The sequence below is a fragment of the Schistocerca piceifrons genome, chromosome 11, assembly GCF_021461385.2.
Source record: "Schistocerca piceifrons isolate TAMUIC-IGC-003096 chromosome 11, iqSchPice1.1, whole genome shotgun sequence".
NCBI lineage: Eukaryota > Metazoa > Arthropoda > Insecta > Orthoptera > Acrididae > Schistocerca > Schistocerca piceifrons.
Window position 1 is genome coordinate 29,935,969 of NC_060148.1, and position 21,540 is coordinate 29,957,508.

At 46.3% G+C, this 21,540-nt stretch overlaps 1 long non-coding RNA gene and 1 pseudogene across 1 annotated transcript in view; one reads left to right on the forward strand and one right to left on the reverse strand.

The window, feature by feature from the left end:
• LOC124720445 overlaps positions 1-21,540 on the forward strand; it is a 469,216-nt gene that overhangs the window by 178,889 nt on the left and 268,787 nt on the right. The gene's annotated exons all lie outside the window — the stretch shown is intronic.
• Positions 6,688-6,805, reverse strand: LOC124720649 (annotated as a pseudogene).

Sequence of the window (21,540 nt, forward strand, 5' to 3'; positions counted from 1 at the left end):
CAACAGATCGATATTAGAGATATAGGCCTATAGTTTTGCGCATCTGCTCGACGACCCTTCTTGAAAACTGGAACTACCTGTGCTCTTTTCCAATCATTTGGAACCCTCCGTTCCTCTAGAGACTTGCGGTACACGGCTGTTAGAAGGGGGGCAAGTTCTTTCGCGTACTCTGTGTAGAATCGAATTGGTATCCCGTCAGGTCCAGTGGACTTTCCTCTATTGAGTGATTCCAGTTGCTTTTCTATTCCTTGGACACTTATTTCGATGTGAGCCATTTTTTCGTTCGTGGGAGGATTTAGAGAAGGAACTACAGTGCGGTCTTCCTCTGTGAAACAGCTTTGGAAAAAGGTATTTAGTATTTCAGCTTTACGCGTGTCATCCTTTGTTTCAATGCCATTATCAACCCAGAGTGTCTCGATATGCTGTTTCGATCCACTTACTGACTTAACGTAAGACCAGAACTTCCTAGAATTTTCTGTCACGTCGGTACATAGAATTTTACTTTTGTGCCCAAATATCACATCTCACGTGCTACTTTAAGTGTCTCGTTTCCTAATCTAATTGCCTCAGCATCACCTGATTTAATTCGACTACATTCCATTGTCCTCGATTTGCTTTTGTTGATGTTCTTCTTGTACCCTCCTTTCAAAGCACTGTCCATTGCTTTTAGCTGCTCTTCCAAGTCCTATGTTTTCTCTCACACATTTACAGTGTCACCAGAAAACTTAGAGCTTTTTATTTCTTGTCCCTGAACGTTAATTCCGACTCTAAATGTTTCTTTGATTTCCTTTACGGCAAGGTGAATGTACAGACTGAATAACATCGGGCATAGAGTACAACTCTATCTGATTCCCTTCTCAACCTCTGCTTCCCTTACATTCTCCTCATCTCCTTTCACTGCCTTGCGTTTTCTAAACAAGTAGTAAATAGTGTTTCACTCCATATATTTGTTTTTGCATAGTCGTTTAGAGTTGCAGCAAACTCGTGACTAAATCTTGAAGAATATAGCCAAATGGCAACTTTTTTTTTTTTTTTTTTTTTTGTATTCTCTCTCATTGCAACGGTATTTCGCTAATTCTTCATGGATGTAACCGAAATTTACACGTGTGTGTGAGTGAGCGTGTCTGTGTGTCTGTCTATATTTTAAGTGTGTTGTTTGTGTCAGGGTCAGCTTTCATCGGATAATACCCGCTCCGCTGTTAATGCCGGAACCGCACACACGCATGAATCACGGCATACAAAAGCGGAAACATTTGTCTGTCAGCTGAGATGGAGTGTTAGCGGCGGAGAGGCATCGTTCAGCTCAGGTTATGTATGTTACACGTCAGTAAACTGGGTCCGTTCTCACGCTATTAACGGAAGTAATGGAAGCCATTACTGGCGCACAGGAATCTCCACGGGCATTGTGTGATTTCAGCGGCCGATAGGAAAACAGGGCAAATACGTTGCCGGGTGTTGAAACTGGAACAAACGAAGGTGGCATGCGCAAACTTCAAACTGCCGTGAAGCATTTTTGCATGTCCGTTTCAGCGCAGTTGCACGTAGCAAGAACGAGTAATGTCATATATGAGGTGTGTTCAAAAAGTAATGCAACACATTTTCTTTCTCGGCGTATTTCGGTTGAAAGAGTGCGGAATTTGTTGTGGGCGTCGTGGAATATTTCCGCTTCAGCCCTTATAGTTTCATGAAGTTCCGATAGGTGGCAGCCCTATATGTAGGCCCTCAATATGGCGCCCGTAACGGGGACGAATGGAAAAACTGGTAGAAGTCGGCCTCGGGGAAGAACACTTTCGTTTCCGTAGAAATGTTGGAACACGTGAGCCAATACTGACCCTACGACTTATCTTAGAAGCTAAATTAAGAAAAGGCAAACCTACGTTTCTAGCATTTGTAGACTTGGAGAAAGCTTTTGACAATGTTGACTGGAATACTCTTTCAAATTCTGAAGGTGGCAGGGGTAAAATACAGGGAGCGAAAGGCTATTTACAATTTGTGCAGAAACCAGATGGCAGTTATAAGAGTCGAGGGACACGAAAGGGAAGCAGTGGTTGGGAAGGGAGTGAGACACGGTTGTAGCTTCTCCCCAATGTTGTTCAACCTGTATATTGAGCAAGCACTAAAGGAAACAAAAGAAAAATTCGGAGTAGGACTTAAAATCCATGTAGAAGAAATAAAAACTTTGAGGTTCGCCGATGACATCGTAATTCTGTCAAATACAGCAAAGGACTGGGAAGAGCAGGTGAACGGAATGGACAGTGTCTTGAAAGGAGGGTATAAGATGAACATCAACAAAAGCAAAACGAGAATAATGGAATGTAGTCGAATTACGTCGGGTATGCTGCTGGAATTAGATTAGAAATGAGACGCTTAAAGTAGTAATTGAGTTTTGCTACTTGGGAAGCAAAATAACTGATGATGGTCGAAGTAGATAGGATATAAAATGTAGACTGGCAATGGCAAGGAAAGCGTTTCTGAGGAAGAGAAATTTGTTAACATCGAGTATAGATTTAAGTGTCAGGAAGTCGTTTCTGAAAGTATTTGTATGGAGTGTAGCCATGTATGGAAGTGAAACGTGGACGGTAAATAGTTTAGACAAGAAGAGAATAGAAGCTTTCGTAATGTGGTGGTACAGAAGAATGCTGAAGATTAGATGGGTAGATTACATAACTAATGAGGAGGTATTGAATAGGATTGGGGAGAAGAGAAATTTGTGGCACAACTTGGCTAGAAGAAGGGATCGGTTGGTAGGACATGTTCTGAGGCATCAAGGGATCACCAATTTAGTATGGAGGGCAGCGTGGAAGGAGACCAAGAGATGAATACACTAAGCAGATTCAGAAGGATGTAGGCTGCAGTAGGTACTGGGAGATAAAGAAGGTTGCACAGGATACAGTAGCATGGAGAGCTGCATCAAACCAGTCTCAGGACTGAAGACAACAACAACAACAACAACAACGGAGGTGCGTTCCCAGCAGAGCTGTCACTTAGTTTCTTTCGGCGGAAATCCAGAGCATTGCAGATGTTCATAGCCGCTGGCAGGAATTCTACGGAGAGCTGGCAGTGAACAAAAGCAAGGCGTCTGAGATCGTCGCAGCAAAATCAAAATGGCGCAAACGTGTGCGATCTCCGGCATGCCTCACACGGCTGTGACTCCTCCAATACTGGAACGTGGGGACACTCTCTTGTCTAGAATAAATGATAATTAACTGAAACCCTCACCAGCCGACAGGTGGTGTTGACGTACCTCGATGGGGACAGCTGCAAATGTGTGCCCCGACCGGGACTCGAACCCGCCCTGTAAGCAGGAGATCCCGGGTTCGAGTCCCGGTCGGGGCACAGATTTTCAGCTGTCCCCATCGAGGTATGTCAACAACACCTGTCGGCTGGTGAGGGTTTAATTATGTATCACCTTCCAGTACGACTGGAGGTCTCTGTTGGTAGTGCTGCGGCACTTGTCCGCTACTGGAAGGTGTATGCTCGCTAGGTACGTCGCTACACGACAGAAGAGCAGAAAGAGCAACGAAGAACCATCCGCACGAAATTGCTTGCGCGTTACAGGGTTGATAACGACTATTTCTTGTCGAACAGCGTCATAGGCGATAAAAGGGGGTCCATCGAATCGGAAACAAAATTGCAGTCCATGGAGTGGCGCCACACCAAACCTCCTCCAAAGAAAAAGTTCAAATTTTCAAATGTGTGTTCCTAAGGGACCAAACTACTGTGGTCATCGGTCCCTAGACTTACCCACTACTTAAACTAACTTATGCTAAGAACAACACACACACACACACCCATGCCCGAGGGAGGAATCGAACCTCTGGCTGGAGGGGCCGCGCCATCAGTGATATGGCCACGTCGCGCCGCAAAGAAAGTTCAAAGCTGCAATCCCAGATAGTACATTCGAGAAGACAGTCTCCTGTGACTCTGATGGGATTATTCTGTTTGATATCCTCCCTCACTGTGCAACGATGAACTCGCAAGTGTAGGCCTATTGTGCTACCCTCAGGATACCGAAGAAACGACTCAATCGTGAATGAGAGTCACATTTTCACTCTGCAGCGGAGTGTGCGCTGATACGAAACTGCCTGCCAGATTAAAACTGTTAGCCGGACCGAGACTCGAACTCGGGTTTGTTCAAATAGCTCTGAGCACTGTGGGACTTAACATCTATGGTCATCAGTCCCCTAGAACTTAGAACTACTTAAACCTAACTAACCTAAGGACATCACACAACACCCAGCCATCACGAGGCAGAGAAAATCCCTGACCCCGACGGGAATCGAACCCGGGAGCCCGGGCGTGGGAAGCAAGAACGCGATGCGGGCCGAACTCGGGACATTTGCCTTTCGCGGGCAAGTGCTCTACCATCTGAGCTACCTAACCACGACTCACGCCCCGTCGCCACAGCTGCAGAGTGAAAATGTTATTCTGGAAACATCCCCCAGGCTGTGGCTAAACCATGTCTCCTCAATATCCTTTCTTTCAGGAGTGCTAGTTCTGCAAGGTTCGCAGGAGAGCTTTTGTGAAGTTTGGAAGGTAGGAGACGAGGTACTGGCAGACGTAAAGCTGTGAGGACGGGGCGTGAGTCGTGCTTGGGTAGCTCAGATACTAGAGCACTTGCCGCGAAAGGCAAAGGTACCGAGTTCGAGTCTCGGTCCGGCTCACAGTTTGACTTCTTCGTGTTCATATCCACAAAGAGCAAACGAACTTCTCCGTGACAAAACAAGGCTTCATGCAAATCTGCGCACCCAAGAAGAGACATTGCACTGTTCTTCCTCATCCACCTTACAGCCCGGATCTCGCACCTTCCAACTTCCATCTGTTCAGCCCAGTGAAGGATGCACTTCGCATGAAGCAGCACGTGGATGACCGGTGGGTTACTGATGCAGCAAGACGTTGGGTCAAACGTCGGCCAGTATCGTGCCGTGCGGGCATAATAGCCCTCCGAGTAAAGTGGCGTAAGGCCTTCGCGTTGAACGAAGATTATTTTCAAAACTAGAGTCTTATAGCCAAAAGAGGGGGGAGGGGATAATATGGTGCATTGGAATCCTGAATAAAATCAACCTGCTTTATATTGAACAGCCCTTGTAGATTCAGTACATAGGGAGAGATTAAGCTACACAGTGGATTCCCCATTCGGAAATGGTATTTGCGTATTGTCTATTTGTGAGAAGATGGTGTTATGCCTCTTGTAAGGAGGAGGGATGTCTACCAGAATGTGTCGGAACTCTAAGAGTAGTAGGATTGTAGTCTATCGCAAATGTGGGTCGTATTTCCGCGACATTGCAGCTCTTATTGCTCGGTATCCCAGAAGCGTCATGCTGACGGAATCGGGAAGGTCTTACATAAAACCATGCAATATCTCAACGTCAACACGCGACTAGCGCCCGAGAGGACATACGTATGTACCGACAATGGTGCAGTCCAACAAATTGAGACTGGACACAGGAGTGGCACCACGTCGTCTTCTCAGACGATTCCCGATCGCAGTCGACGTTTTCATGTGTGGAGGTAGAAGAACAAACATTAGCAGGTAGCATTCGTTACCGATATACAGTCCCATCACGTGACGTTAGGGTACTGTGTGCTGTTGGGCACGTGACACGATCGCCTGTGATTCGAATATGGGGTAATTTGGACAGCAAGCTTGTTAAGGCCAGTGACTGTTCTCTACCTTGGAGGTGTCTTTGACGTTAACTTCCAGCGGGATAACAGCAGACCACGCGATTTGTTACTTGCAGTTCTTCATAAATTTGCAGCTTTAAAGTTAAGCAGTACATTTATTGTTCTCTCTCATTCTCACCAGGCCACAAGTTGCCCATCGGGACCATCCGACCGCCGTGTCATCCTCCGTTTAGGATGCGGATAGGAGGGGCGTGTGGACAGCACACCGCTCTCCCAGTCGTTATAATGGTTTTCTTTGACCGGAGCCGCTACTATTCGGTCGAGTAGCTCCTCAATTGGCAAATTGGCATCACGAGGCTTTGTGCACCCCGAAAAATGGCAACAGCGCATGGCGGCTGGATGGTCCCCCATCCAAGTGCCGGCCACGCCCGACAGCGCTTAACATCGGTGATCTCACCTGAACCGGTGTATCCACTGCGGCAAGGCCGTTGCCTCCAACTAGCAGATTTTTTCCATAACTAATTGCTCTCTCTCTCTCTCTTTCTCTCTCTCTCTCTCTCTCTCTCTCTCTCTCTCTCTCTCTCTCTCTCTCTCTCTCTGCCTGTCTCAGTGACTCCTCCCTCACTCTTTGTCCAACTAGCAAATTTTTTCCATAACTAATTGCTCCCCCCCCCTCTCTCTCTCTCTCTCTCTCTCTCTCTCTCTCTCTCTCTCTCTCTCTCTCTCTCTCTCTCTTCTTCCCCCACTGGCTAGCGACTTTCCTCCATAATGAGTAGCATGCGCAACGGCTAATGTTTTAGGGGGTGATGTAAAAAGTTTCGATTAGAAATTTAAAAAACTAAAATTCTCCCGAGCAGACCATGTAGGCCCAATGGTACCGGTACCGACCGGCCGCCGTGTCATCCTCAGCCCACAGGTGTCACTGAAAGCGCATATGGAGGCGCACTGGGTCAACGCACCGCTCTCCCGGCCGTATGTCAGCATCCGAGACCGGAGACCGGAGCCGCTACTTCTGTCAGGTAGCTCCTCAGTTTGCGTCACAGGGGCTGAGTAGGCCCCGCTTGCCAACAGCGCTCGGCAGACCGGATGGTCACCCATCCAAGTGCTAGCCCAGCCCGACAACGCTTAACTTCGGTGAACTGACGGGAACCAGTGTTACCTCTGCGGCAAGGCCGTTGGCGATTAGAAATTTAACTGCTCACAAACGGCTTCCCGCGTCGGAGGTTCGAGTCCTCCCTCGGGCATGGGTGTGTGTGTCTTGTCCTTAGCGTAAGTTAGTGTAAGTTAGATTAAGTAGTATGTAAGCTTAGGGACCGATCACCTCAGCAGCTTGGTCACATAGGCTCTTACCACAATTTTCCAAATTTTTGAAAAAAAAGCTACGTTCTACTACTATTTGAAAAGAACAGTTTCAAATATTTTCAGAAAATTGCGAAAAAAGGTATAATATAAAATAAAAATATCGGCACTCGATCTTGCCATTTCGATATGGATTTTTTTTTTTTTTGGGGGGGGGGGGGGGGGAATAATTGCGATATTTCTTCAACAGCCCCACTGGCGAATACAGCGTGAAACTTAAAGGCATTTCCTGGGCCATCTCGTGATTCTCGGAGGCGCAGTGAGTCAACACAAGTGTGTGTCTTCCCTTTGGGACCACGACCACCGCCCGTGCACCTGTACATGGAGAATCCGTTGGACCACCTCGTTCGGGCTGTCCGCGCCACGGATCGTCAACCGAGAAACCTATCGCACCTGGCCACAGCAATGGAGCGGCTTGGCTCCACATCCCTGGAGACACGTTCCAGTCTCTCATTGACTCTCTTCCTCCACGTCTTCCAGCGGTGCGCAGTGTAAAAGACGGTTGTTCAGGCTTCTGACACGTGGTCATGTTAATGTGCACGGACAGTGTAGATGTTTCCGCCTGTCCACGGTCGAATTTCGATCACAGGCGATACTAGTATACGTAAATGGCCTAGTGGATAATGTTGAAAAATCCGTGGCGCTTTTCGATAGATAACCGAGGTGAAATCGAGGAGAACCTGAGGGAGATTGACGTTGGTACACTAGCTGTCAGATGGACCTCAAATGTCTCTGACCACTATGGGACTTAACATCTGAGGTCATAAGTCCCCTACAACGTAGAATAACTTAAACCTAAGGACATCACACACATCCATACCCGAGGGAAGATTCGAACCTGCGACCGTAGCGGTCGCGCGGTTCCAGACTGAAGCTCCTAGAACCACTCGGCCACACCGGCCGGCCTGTCAAAAATATAACTGCACATAGCACAGTCAACAGCTATATATACAGGGTCACTGATAGTGACCGGGCCAAATATCTCACGAAATAAGCGTCGAACGAAAAACCTACAAAGAACGAAACTCGTCTAGCTTGCAGGGGGTTGGCCCGTTAGATGGCGCTGCCATAGGTCAAACAGATATCAACTTCGTTTTTAAAAATAAGAACCGCCATTGTTTATTGCATATTCGTGTACTACGTAGAGAAATATGAATGTTTTAGTTGGACCACTTTTTTCGCTTTGTGATAGATGACGCTGTAATAGTCACAAACATATGGCTCAAAATTTTAGACAAACACTTGGTAACAGGTAGGTTTTTTAAATTAAAATACAGAACGTAGGTACGTTTGAATATTTTATTTCGCTTGTTCCAGTGTGATACATGTACCTTTCTGAACTTATCATTTCTGAGAACGCATGCTGTTACAGCGTGACTACCTGTAAATACCACATTAATGTAATAAATGCTCAAAATGATGTCCGCCAACCTCAATGCATTTGGCAATACTTGTAACGACATTCCTCAAAACAGCGAGTAGTTGGCCTTCCGTAATGTTCGCACATGCATGGACAATGTGCTGACGCATGTTGTCAGGCGATGTCGGTGGATCACGATAGCAAATATCCTTCAACTTTCTCCACAGAAAGAAATCCGGGGACGTCAGATCCGGTGAACGTGCGGGCCACGGTATGGTGCTTCGACGACCAATCCACCTGTCAGGAAATATGCTATTCAATACCGCTTCAACCGCACGCGACCTATGTGCCGGACATCCATCATGTTGGAAGTACATCGCCATTCTGTCACGCAGTGAAACATCTTGTAGTAACATCGGTAGAACATGACGTAGGAAATCAGCATACATTGCACCATTTGGATTGCCATGAATAAAATGGCTGCCAATTATCCTTCCTCCCATAATGCCGCACCATACATTAATCCGCCAAGGCCGCTGATCTTCCACGTGTGGCAGCCATCGTGGATTTTCCGTTGCCCAATAGTGCGTATTACGCCGGTTTACATTACCGCTGTTGCTGAATGACGCTTCGTCGCTAAATAGAACGTCTGCAAAAAATCTGTCATCAACCCGTAATTTCTCTTGTGCCCAGTGGTAGAACAGTACACGACGTTCAAAGTCGTCGCCATGCAATTCCTGGTTCATAGAAATATGGTACGGGTGCAATCGATGTTGTAGCATTCTCGACACCGACGCTTTTAAGACTCCCGATTCTCGCGCAATTTGTCTGCTGCTGATGTGCGGATTAGCCGAGACAGCAGCTAAAACACCTGCTTGGGCATCAGCATTTGTTGCAGGTCGTGGCTGACGTTTCACAAGTGGCTGAAAACTTGCCGTTTCCTTAAATAACGTAACTATCCGGCGAACCGTCCCGACACTTGGATGATGTGGTCCAGGATACCGAGCAGCATACATAGCACACGCCCGTTGGGAATTTTGCTGACAATAGCCATACATCAACACGATATGGACCTTTTCCGAAATTGGTAAACGGTCCATTTTAACACGGGTAATGTATCACGAAGCAAATACCGTCCGCACTGGCGGAATGTTACGTGATACCATGTGCTTATACGTTTGTGACTATTACAGCGCCATCTATCACAAAGCGGAAATAGTGGTCCAACTAAAACATTCATATTTCTTTACGTACTACACGCATATGTAATAAAAAAATGGGGCTTCCTATTTTAAAAAAACGCAGTTGATATCCGATTGACCTATGGCAGCGCCATCTAGCGGGCCAACCATAGCGCCATCTGGTTTCCCCCTTCAAGCCAGACGAGTTTCGTTTTTTGTGGGTTTTTCGTTTGACTCTTATTTCGTGAGATTTTTGGCCTGGTCGCTATCAGTGGACCACCCTGTATAGATTTCGTTGAACCAGACTGATGATTAAAAACGTCATGTAAGTTTACTCCACGTAAAACTGTGTCTGAAATATCACTGTCAGAACTAACCACAGCAGTTGCTGCGTCGTAGCTACGAATATTCTTGAAATAATTCTTTCATCTGTCTCGAAGTCTAGAATCATTTGAAGTGCGTCCTTGATGAAGTGCGTTGGAAATTAAATTTGTGTTAACGCCGTTAAATGAACTTTCCCCTTATGGCAGCACAATGTCAGTGCGGTTGTATCACTGCAGTAATCTCTGATGTGAAATGTTTTGCATTACAGAATCTGTAATTTCATCAAACCGCATCTGTAACTGTCAAAATTATATGAAATTACCTAAGTGCACATGTAAATGTACCGTTCTAAAAAAGCAGCTGCATTACCATTACGAAAGTCCACTTTCTTGTTACTTTCTCTATGCAAAAATTGTCTGTCTAGCTCTGCGTCTTTCACTCCGGCCCATTAGCGTTATCCTTCTGTTACGCCGTCGCCGAGGTAGCCCCTGTGGGCCGGCAACACATCTAACACCACACAGGACCCAGGTTGTCTATGCGCTAGGCGTAAGCATTGGTAAACATCGGCTGTTTTGGAAACAGACATTTTGCGTACTACTTCCTGCAGAGGGAGTTCGAGATGGCCTGCAGGAAGTATTGCTACACCAACATCTGACTGGCTGGCCAGTACTATTTAAAGGCTAGAACCAGCATCAGACATCAGTTCACGCGGCATACCTCAAGGACGTCTCTACGGAACACTACGTCTTCGCCATCGGAATAGGACCTGGAATTAAGTGTATGTGTGTATATCACGTACTCGTGTGGAAAACTTAGAAGTTATCTTTTCTTGCTTCTAATAGGAAATTATTACTGGCTTTCTGATTGTGACTTGTTATTCAGTCATTTCCATGTAGACTCACATAAATAAAAGTTGCGTTGTAAAAACTTTCGAATTTTCAGTTACAACAGTTTTCACATAATAAGGAAAGCCGGAAGTCTTAGTTCTTCCAAATGTAGGCGTTGAAAATTAGGAACCTACTCCAAATTTTTATGGTAAAAGCGCAAAATGACCACAGAATTACTCTTCCTGAAAAGAAAACGATATAACAATGCGAAAATACGTTATTTTTTAGATTTCTTTACTACGATAATTTGATTTTCGCTGCTGACATCATCGACATGTGAGCTGTCGCATTGTAGCTGCCCTGCATGCGTATTTATCTGCAAATGAACCACTTAAACATGAAAGCCCCTAGAAACAGATTTCGCGGAGCGTTGATACTTTGGTGTATTATTTCTACCATAGCACCTAATTGGTCCACAGGCAGAAGTTGCTAGCACTTCGGTTTTCGATGTTCAGATATTTGGGATCTTAGTGGATGGTAGAGAACTTCCCATGAAAGGTTTGAATATGAAAACATCTACTTGCTTTTACTACTTTATGATAGTGTCAACGGTACTGATGCCATAACAGTCCGTTGGGAACTGTCGAAGCTACTTTTGTGTCTGAAGTTAACCGTGCATTGTCAACAACGTGCTGCTTTTTATTTGCTGGGAAATCTTCAGTTCAGTGATAAAGATTTTCAGGTGCATTCGGATTTGCATGCGAATGTGCTGATTAGGTGTTAGACCACCGTCTCTTGAGCAATCCATGTTGCATCCTGCAGAAGAGAATACAGTTCCCTTGTATGGCTCTTATTATCTTAAAACACTGACAGTGATCTGAAATCAAACTTGCTACACGTGCACAGAAATGTAAACTTCTGTACATTAAAGAAATGCTGAATCTAGTATGCTAGGTTAGCAATACGTGTGATTGACAGTTGAAAGCGGGTTTCATACTACGGTTCATTTGTAGAATACTGGGGAAATGCAGTCATTCTACAAAGGAGATTCCATACAAAACACTCGTGTAGCCCATCCCTGACGTCTACCAAATAGGACGAATAGGGAAGATTCAAAATATACAAAGAATATCAGCCCGAATGATCACAGGTTTGTTTGACCTGTGGGAAAATGTCACGGAATGCTGATAGAACTGTATTCCAGATAGAATGAAATTTTCACTCTACAGCGGAGTGTGCGCTGATATGAAACTCCCTGACGGATTAAAACTGTGTGGCGGACCGAAACTTGGGACCTTTGTGTTTCGCAGGCAAGTGCTCTACCATCTGAGCTACCCAAGCACGACTCACGCCCCGTCCTCACAGCTGTACTTCTGCCAGTACCTCGTCTCCTACCTTCCAAACTTCCCAGAAGCTCTCCTGCGAACCTTGCAGAACTAGCACTCCTGAAAGAAAGCACACAGTTTTAATCTGCCAGGAACTTTCATATCAGCGCACACTCCGCTGTAGAGTGAAAATTTCATTCTAGAAACATCCCCCAGCCTGTGGCTAAGCCATGTCTCCGCAATATCCTTTCTTCCAGGAGTGCTAGTTCTGCAAGGTTCGTAGGAGACCCTCTGTAAAGTTTGGAAGGTAGGAGACGAGGTACTGGCAGAAGTAAAGCTGTGAGGAAGGGGCGTGAGTCGTGCTTGGGTAGCTCAGATGGTAGAGCACTTGCCCGCGAAAGGCAAAGGTCCTGAATTCGAGTCTCGGCCCAGCACACAGTTTTAATCTGCCAGGAAGTTTCATATCAGCGCACACTCCGCTGCAGAGTGAAAATCTCATTCTGGAAACATCCCCCATGCTGTGTATAAGCAATGTCTCCGCAATATCCTTTCTTCCAGGAGTGCTAGTTCTGCAAGGTTCGCAGGAGAGCTTCTGTAAAGCTTGGAAGGTGGGAGATGAGGTACTGGCAGAAGTAAAGCTGTGAGGACGGGGCGTGAGTCGTGCTTGGGTAGCTCAGTTGGTAGAGCACTTGCCCGCGAAAGGCAAAGGTCCCGAGTTCGAGTCTCGGTCGGGCACACAGTTTTAATCGTTTGTATTTCAGATGTTTGAATATCAGTTATCGAGCGACAGTCCACTTAACCATTTTACGTGTACTACTCATCGTATGTGTAAAATTTAAATAAATTCCCAATCTAGCCGGTGTTTGTCTCGAATTGGTGAATAAAATCCACTCTTACAGCAGCACGCGTTTGAAACCACGCCGTGTCCCGCGCGACGGCAGTTCCCCTCCTCCCCGCCGCGCGGCGCTGCACCCGCGTCCCGTGGCGCTGCCACGCGTCCAACACCGCAACTGCTTACCGCGTCGCGCCGTGCTCTGTGTCCCCCCAGTTCACTGTTCTCCGGCGCTCCCCGCGACAATATTGATCACGGCGCCGGCGCGCCTACTGTATTTGCCGCCGGATCCCCTCTTTATCTCCCGGGCGTGTCCCTGCTCTCCCGTGAGGCTGCGTGTGTGACTCTGTATGCGTGCGCGAGCGCGTGTGTACGTTTGTGTGCGTGCGCGCCGCCGACAGTCCATACGCGGGACGCCGGCAGCGCCGCACCGCGGGCTCCAGTCGGAACTCACGTCCCCGTGCTGCCACCTCTTCGGCGGGAGCGCCAACTACGTGGGCCGCCCGCCACCGTCGTACAACTCCCCGTCATTCGGCTCTGCTGGTAGTTTCTATCAACTCGTCGAACGCGACGGGACAAATTTTAACCGGCGCGTCGCAGAACTCAAAAAAAAAACATATCTCATCTCGCGCCAGAATCCTCTCCACTTCGGGCCACTTTATATACGAAACGAGCACTGCCCGGTCTGTACAGAGGAAACGTACGAGCTTTTTTTGAGTGAAGTGCAATTATCTCGACGCACCACCCGTGTGTCAATATTTTTTTGTTGCGAGTGCAAATTTAAAGGCGCCGACGCGAACACTTAAATTTTCCGTCTCAGTGCGATAAATACTATTTTTTTATATCTGTTTCAATCTCTCGGCGCCGACCCGTGTTTGTGTTTGTGTGTGGATAAACCTCTTTCGTGATTTCGCAGAGCCGTCTCGGCGTAAGAGCTTTTAAAAAAGTCAGCCTGTTCCGAAAAGTACGTATGTACCATCAGCAGAAACTTTACCAGTAGTAGCTTATTGCTGTAATCTTTTCGAACTTAACTGTATAATTTAGTGATCGATTTTTTTTCTTTAACCTACGCGAAATTGCATAGCCAGATTTGGGAACCTTGCCTGAGCCATTTCCATGAATTTTTAAATGCTTTTTTCTTTATTGTAGAATGTCCTGTGCTGCTAGAAATGACTATTTTAACTGTTGCATGCACTTACATCTCCCCATTTCCTTCTTAGTCGCTAAGAAACTAGATTTTTTTTTTTTAAATAAAGTCGTCAAGTAGAAGTTGTATGATGAGGAAGCGACTGGTGAGAATTTGTGTTTTAATAAAAAAGTAAAAGCAGTTTTAGGATATCCTTGGATTATGCCGAACCGACAATGAGAAAAATACAAAAAATTGTGCTTGTTTTGTTTACCAGGGGACTGTACTTGTAATTTTTTTTTTTAGTGGTACTTCCGGATACTGCATTTGACGTAATTTTTTGTCTTAATTTTCAGCAAGAGTAGTTACCGCCGTTTTTGGGTGATATCGAGCGGTAGGTGAAAACGAAGTGCCAAGATTATTTCATTTGCAAATAAACTATATATTTTTACACACGGCCACGACTGAGGAAAAAATATGCCGGGGCGTCTAAATTCACAGCAACAATGTGTGTAGCGCGTGTAGTTACTGTTGCAGTGTGTGGGAAGTTAGTTATTGGTATTTGTGGAGAGAGCGGATGTAATATCAGAATAGACGTACTAAGGGTGTGGTTTTGGCACAAGTTTAGGGGTTCAACTGTGGGCAGAATTACTACGAGCGACTACCCGACACCCCGACCTCACAACATCGATGCGAGGGTGCGGCCTGGCTCAGTCCGAGAGCCGCAGAAGGGCACATCCCCTTTAAGCCGCCCTCCGATGTCTCATTCGGTGGAGAGAGGAGCCAGTAGCATTCCACCCTCATCTCTCTCTCTCTCTCTCTCTCTCTCTCTCTCTCTCTCTCTCTCCCCGTCTCCCTCTCTCTCCCACCCTCTTCTTCTGATTCTCTTTCACTTTCTCTTTCCCTTCCACCGCCGACTGTCGACCGGCAGCGCAGACTTCAGAGGGAAATTACGATTGCTGTCGAAGTGTGTATCGAAATAAACACGTCGATGTAAAGGAATTCCGCGGTAGCCACCGGCGTACCGTCCTGGCACAGGGTGATAGTAAAGTGTTTGTGGTGCTCACAAGGGAACCTCCCCATCGCACCCCCCTCAGATTTAGTTATAACTTGGCACAGTGGATAGGCCTTGAAAAACTGAACACAGATCAATCGAGAAAACAGGAAGAATTTGTGTGGAACTATGAAAAAAATAAGCAAGATATACAAACTGAGTAGTCCATGCGCAGGATAGGCAACATCAAGGGGAGTATGAGCTCAGGAGCGCCGTGGTCCCGTGGTTAGCGTGAGCAGCTGCGGAAGGAAAGGTCGTTGGTTCAAGTCTTCCCGCGAGTGAAAAGTTTAATTTGTTATTTTCAGACAATTATCAAAGTTCAGGCACTGACACATAGTCAACTTCGCTCTCCAAAATTCCAGGACATGTTCAGATTTGCTTGGACATATGCAGGAATTGACGGTCTACACACGGAAAAATTTGAAAACGTTAAAAACATATGTTTTGACAGAGCACAGGGAAAACTGTGAAACTGTTGCATTCATTTGTTGCAGTTTATGTGACAAACTCTTATGTTTTCATAACTTTTTTGGAGTGATTATCACATCCACAAGAAAACCTAAGTCGGGCAAGGTAGAAGAATGTTTTTACCCATTCGCCAAGTGTACAAGTTAGGTGGGTCGACAACATATTCCTGTCATGTGATGCACATGCCGTCACCAGTGTCGTATAGAATATATCAGACGTGTTTTCCTGTGGAGGAATCGGTTGACCTATGACCTTGGGATGAAATGTTTTCGGTTCCCATTGGAGAGGCACGTCCTTTCGTCTACTAATCGCACGGTTTTGCGGTGCGGTCGCAAAACACAGACACTAAACTTATTACAGTGAACAGAGACGTCAATGAACGAACGGACAGATCATAAGTTTGCGAAAATAACCTTTCTCTCGAGGGGAAGAACTTGAACCAAGGACCTCTCATTCCGCAGCTGCTCACGCTAACCACGGGACCACGGCGCTCCTGAGCTCACACTATCCTTGATGTTGCCTGTCTTGGCATGGACTACTCAGTTCGTATATTTTGCTTATTTTTTTCATAGTTCCACACAACTGCTTCCTGTTTCCTCGATTGATCTGTGTTCAGTTTATCAAGGCCTGTCCACTGTGCCAACTTATAACTAAATCTGAGGGGGCGCGATGGGGAGGTTCCCTTGTCAGATCAGCTTTCCTGCAATAGGATGACAGTGTGTGCGGTGTACTATCACGCAGATATTGACATGTGTACTATAGCTAAAGTGGTGCTTTAGTGTCGGAAACTGCCACAGGTTGACAGTCAAATGCGCCTTCCATTCCATAGGGCTATTGTCAAGTCCGTTATGCTGCCAAAGGGCGATAATCAAATGGAATATAATATCACAGGGGGGATATTAAAACTTGGTATATTGCCACAGGGTGATAGTTAAGTCTGGTTTACTGCCACAGGGTATTACACAAATGTGGAACACTACCACAGGATAATTTTCAAGTGTTGAACAGGTAACTCATTGGGAACCGATTTGCAAATATACAGATGGCGGTCGTATCGCGTGCACATGATATAAAGGAGCAGTACATTGGCGCGGAGGTGTCGTACTCAGGTGAGTCTTGCGAAAAGGTCTCCGACGGGAATTAAGACTGTGAATGCATAGTGGCTGGGTGGAAATACACTACTGCCATTAAAATTGCTACACCAAGAAGAAATGCAGATGATAAACGGGTATTCATTGGACAAATATATTATACTACAACTGACATGTGTTTACATTTTCACGAAATTTAAGTGCATTGATCCCGAGAAATCAGTACCGAAAACAACCACCTCTGGCCGTAATAACGGCCTTCATACGGCTGGGCATTGAGTCAAACAGAGCTCGGATGGCGTGTACAGGTACAGCTGCCCATGCAGATTCAAAACGATACCACAGTTCATCAAGAGTAGTGACTGGCGTATTGTGACGAGCCAGTTGCTCGGCCGCCATAGACCAGACGCTTTGAATTGGTGAGAGATCTGGAGAATGTGCTGGCCAGGGCAGCAGTTGAACATTTTCTGTATCGAGAAAGGCCCCTACAGTACCTGCAACATGCGGTCGTGCGTTAGCCTGCTGAAATGTAGGGTTTTCAGCGATCGAATGAAGGGTAGAGCCACGGGCCTTAACACATCTGAAATGTAACGTCCACTGTTCAAAGCACCGTCAATGCGAACAAGAGGTGACCGAGACGTGTACCCAATGGCACCCCATACCATCACGCCGGGTGATACGCCATTATGGCGATGACGAATACACGCTTTTGATGTGCGTTCGCCGCGATGTCGCCAAACAAGGATGCGACCACCGTGATGCTGTAAACAGAACCTGGAACCATCCGAAAAAATGACGTTTTGCCATTCGTGCATCCAGGTTCGTCGTCGAGTACACCATCGCAGGCGCTCCTGTCTGTGATGCAGCGTCGAGGGTAACCGCAGCCAGGGTCTCCGAGCTGATAGTCCGTGCTGCTGCAAACGTCGTCGAACTATTCGTGCAGATGGTTGTTGTCTTGCAAACGTCCCCATCTATTGACTCAGGGATCGAGACGTGGCTGCACGATCTGTTACAGCCGTACGGATAAGATGCCTGTCATCTCGACTGCTAGTGATACGAGGCCGTCGGGATCCAGCACGGCGTTCCGTATTACCCTCCTGAACCCACCGATTCCATATTCTGCCAACAATCATTGGATCTCGACCGATGCGAGCAGCAATGTCGCGATACGGTAAACCGCAATCGCGATAGGCTTACAATCCGACCTCTATTAAAGTCGGAAACGTGATGGTACGCATTTCTCCTCGTTACACGAGGCATCACAACAACGTTTCACCAGGCAACGCCTCTCAACTGCTGTTTGTGTATGAGAAATCGGTTGGTAACTTTCCTAATGTCAGCGCGTTGTAGGTGTCGCCACCGGCGCCAACCTTGTGTGAACGCTCTGAAAAGCTAATCATTTGCATATCACAGCCACTTCTTCCTGTCGGTCAAATTTCGCGCCTGTAGCACGTCAAATTCGTGGTGTAGCAACTTTAATGGCCAGAAGTGTAGATGCATGGAACAGTCCATTTCGGAATTCGCTAGGGAACTGGACATTTCGACACCCGTAGGGTATCGCCTGTCACCATGGACGACTCCGTGGCTGACGGCGTCCATTAACGACTGAGGGTACCGGCGTTTGCTTAGAGTTGTCAGTGCTAACAGACAAGCAGCGCTGCTTGAAATGGCCGCATTAGTGGGCTATGGCAGCAGACCACTGGCGCGAGTGCCTTTGGTTCTTCCGGGCTGATAGGCCGTGGTCGAAGTATAAAACTCTCCCCTGACGTTTCGTCTCTGGCTGCGGGCGACATCCTCGGAGGTAAGGCTGCGAACTGCGGAGAGAACTGGAGGAAGCGCTGATTTGGCTTTTTGAGGTACTTCCGTGTCCCAGATTAAATTTCATACTTGGTGGAAGAAGCTAGATCCTTTTGTTATTCTGTGTAAGACTTCTAGTTTGGTACTTGCTTCGCGTGATATGTTACTACCTAGATAACTGAAGCTTCTTGATGTCTGCATATTTATTTCTGAACATAGTCACTGTGGCGACGAACACATATCTGTAAACTTAAGGTGCAAGGGGGAAAGGAAAGGAAAGGAAAGGAAAGGGAAGGGAAGGAGATGTTGATCTCAGGCGCATTGGGGCTTTATGCAGAATCAGCTGCGACGCGTGAAATCGTGTGCCCTAGCGGGATCCGATCCTGGGATCTCCCGCTTACGAGGCAGTTGTGTTGATACGCTCCGCCACCCTGAAAAAGTGTTTACCGCAGTTACGTGGACTATGTCGGCAACCCACATTCCACCTGAAACTTGATGACAGATCGAAACTGTGTGCCGGACCGAGACTCGAACTGGGGACCTTTACCTTTCGCGGGCAAGGTAGCAAACGAGTTACTGGCGGAATTAAAGATGTGGGGACGGGTCGTGCTGGGGTAGCTCAGATGGTAGAGCACTTGCCTGCGAAAGGCAAAGGTCCCGAGTTCGAGTCTCGGTCTGGCACACAGTTTCAATCTGCCAGGAAGTTTCGTATCGGCGGACAATATTCTGGCACATTCCCCCTATCACCACGTATGCGCAGTCCATGTGCTCCCCGCTCGGTCCTCTGAGATTACCACAAGAGGTCGAATATACAGGATAATCAAAAAGTCAGTATAAATTTGAAAACTTCATAAACCACGAAATAATGTAGATAGAGAGGTAAAAATTGACACACATGCTTCGAATGACATGGGGTTTTATTGGAACAAAAAAAAAACAAAGATCACAAATGTCCGACAGATGGCGCTGGACAGCATAACGTCAGTAACTGCTACAGTGACGGGTGAGAGGTACGCCGATATCTTAAAGAATCGCATCATCCCCAGCCTGGCTGATAAACACCTGCTGGAACGTACGATGTTTATGCTGGATGGCGCTCCACCCCACATTGTTAGACGCGTGAAAGATCTCTTGCGCGCGTCGTTTGGTGATGATCGTGTGCTCAGCCGCCACTTTCGTCACGCTTGGCCTCCCAGGTCTCCAGACCTCAGTCCGTGCGATTATTGGCTTTGGGGTTACCTGAAGTCGCAAGTGTATCGTGATCGACCGACATCTCTAGGGATGCTGAAAGACAACATCCGACGCCAGTGCCTCACCATAACTCCGGACATGCTTTACAGTGCTGTTCACAACATTATTCCTCGACTACAGCTATTGTTGAGGAATGATGGTGGACATATTGAGCATTTCCTGTAAAGAACATCACCTTTGCTTCGTCTTACTTTGTTATGCGAATTATTGCTATTCTGATCAGATGAAGCGCCATCTGTCGGACATTTTTTGTGTTTTTTTTTTCGTTCTAATAAAACTCCATGTCATTCCAAGCATGTGTGTCAATTTTTATCTTTCTATCTACATTATTTCGTGGTTTATTAAGTTTTCAAATGTATACTGACCTTTTGATGACCCTGTACTTGTGCGTCAGCACTGCAGCTTGGGGATTCATTCCCCATCGAGGGGAATCAGTTATGTGAGTGCGTGGTGACTGTTCATTCAGACATGTCCGAGAGAATGGACACCACACATTCATATAGTAGAACACGCTTCTCCCAATGTTGTTGCCGTCACTGTATAAAGTCTGATTTTGCTGGCGGAGCCATAACCCCACCTCTGCTCGCGCCGCTTCATCACTGTCACAGTGAAGTCCTGGAAGGTGTTTTTTAACCCTAGGACGCCCAACACTTTTTTTCTAACTTGGATGCCTAGGGGAGGGGGGGGGGGGGGATTCGGCGAGCCCACAGGTATTAAATAAGTTTACTGACGAAAAATTACAACTTTCAAAATGGTTTATGTATTTTAACTAAGGCATCGGTTTATAAATGTTCTTAATTGTTATAAATATTGGATTGAGTGATAAAAAATACATATTACAATACAAAACACAGGTGTGTTCATATACTCTGAGTTCTCAACTTCAAGGCAAGAGACACACTTCACAGTTTTATCTGAATGTGTATTACACACATGTTTATGCCACTGTCCACAATACTGTTTTGGTTTACTTAGATTATTGTACTTCTGCTTCTTTGTTTTACCTTTTCTTACACAAATATGGCAGCGACCTTTCCCTGCAGGAGGCTGACGTGGTTCTGTTGTCCCTTCTTTGATTTTGTTTTGTAGAATAGTCTCCATTGATTGAACAATTTGGTTGATAACCCTCTTGCATTTGACACTTCTTTCTTCTACCTGCAATTTCACTAGTTCCATCCTAGCTTTCAGAAGATAAAGTTTCCGTTTGTTATGTTTCTTTTCATTCCATCTCGGATGTTGCTGGATGAATATGGTGGTTGCATTGATAGCACAGATGTCGATGAGAGAGTAAAATACAGATAGAGGCCATCTCTTTGTTCCCCTCTTGCAGGTGTACATACGCGCCATTTGATCAATGGTATCAATTCCACGTTTAGTGGAATTATAATATGCATTTATCTCGGTTTTATTCTTCTCTCCCACAACAGTGCCTTTATCTTGGTGCACTGCTACAACTTCAATAAGTTTTTACTTGGTTTCGTTTTTGCTGTGTGGGACACCAAAGTTACTGGAGGCCTACGTGTTGGGAACTGCACTAACTCGCTGCAAGTTTACAAGATAAACAACAGCTGACTGACATCAACAAATACTTCCTCTGAAAGTACACCGATTGTTGTGAATATCAAGAATACCAACGAACAAGAAACTAACTTGCATTGTTGTAGAGATGAGAAATACGAAATCGTACTAAGGGAAATTTTCTATAGCATGGAAGCCTAAGGGGGGGGGGGGGGTTGTTGGACCCATAATAAGTTTATTTATTTTTTCTTTCAAAGCGGGAATATTCTATAAAATATTTTGACACTAGCGTTTCATAAAATATCCGCCGGCCAGAGTGGGCGAGCGGTTCTAGGCGCTACAGTCTGGAACCGCGCGACTGCTACGGTCGCAGGTTCGAATCCTGCTTTGGGCATGGATGTG